A 1,186-nucleotide genomic window follows, 5' to 3' on the forward strand; every position below is an offset into this window, starting at 1 on the left:
CGGCACCGCTCCCCCCCGGCAGCGCTGTCCCGAGCTGGCTCTGGGCACGCTTTTTGGGGGGGGGGTCCAAGAAAAGGGGGCATTTCCAGCCCCTCTGCCCCCCAAGAACGTGTGCTGAGCCGGCCCACGCATGCCCGTGCCCCCGCACGGGCACCGCATCCCGCAGCCCCCGCGCATCCAAGCACGTGTTTAGGTGGGCGCCGATGGAGAGGACACCTTAGGGCCCCTCTGCACCCCCTACATCAGCACTGAGCCCAGCCGGAGACAGATGGACAGACAGACAGACAGACGCTCACACACACGCAGAGCATCCCTGCCCCGTCTCCCACCTGGCTGCCACTGTGCTTTTAGTGGGGCGTCCAAAAAGTGGGCCATTTTCCATGACATTTTCCCATGCTTCCCCACAAACCGGTGCCCAAAAGATTTTCCAGGACCCAAAATGAAATGAGGACCCAAGAGGGGACACGGCTGCTGCTGGCTCCTGCCTCTCCGCCCAGGCTCTGCTGCCGCGGGGATGCAGCTCGCTGGCGAGAAGCCAGCCCCGAGGGCGCCGCTTGCCCCGGGCAGCGCTTTGGGGCGGGCAGGGCAGGTCCAGCGGCGCCTCCCAGCCCTTGGGGCTGCGCGGGGCAGCGGAGGAAGATGCCGAGGATGGGTCAAGGCCCCGGCAACCCTGACGAAGGGGCTGGGACACGGCGGGGAGCGGCACCCGGCACGCTCGCGGCACGACGCCGGCGCCCCGGCCGGGCGCGGGAGCCCCGTCGAAGCTGCCGGCCTCGGTGGAGAACGCCGGTTTGGCACCGGCCGGCAGAGCGCCGCGGCRGAGGCGTCGCCCCGTCACTGCTGTAGGACGGGCCCGCGGAAACCCGCGGGAAAAGTTCTCATTTCCGATTCTGTTGTAGCGGACTTTGCCGCGCGGCGCCGCTTCCTGCCCGCCGTGAGCGCCCGCCACAGGCCGGCGCTGTCCCCGCGCAGAGCCCTTCTCTTCCCTCCTTCACGCGGCCGCAGCTGGCAGCGGTTCACAGCCCCGCACCCTCTGCCACGCGGGGAGAGGGGCCCCGGCGTCCCGCCCCAGCCGCTTCCCCTCCCAGGTGTCCGGCGGCTCCACCGCCCTGCGGGACTCCGGCCCCGCGCGCTGCTCGCCGGCCCGCGCCAGCCCCGGGACCCGGCGGCGAGGGAAGGCGAGGGA

This window comes from Rhea americana, unplaced genomic scaffold, assembly GCF_003343005.1.
Source record: "Rhea americana isolate MKP2758 unplaced genomic scaffold, rheAme1 scaffold_428, whole genome shotgun sequence".
NCBI lineage: Eukaryota > Metazoa > Chordata > Aves > Rheiformes > Rheidae > Rhea > Rhea americana.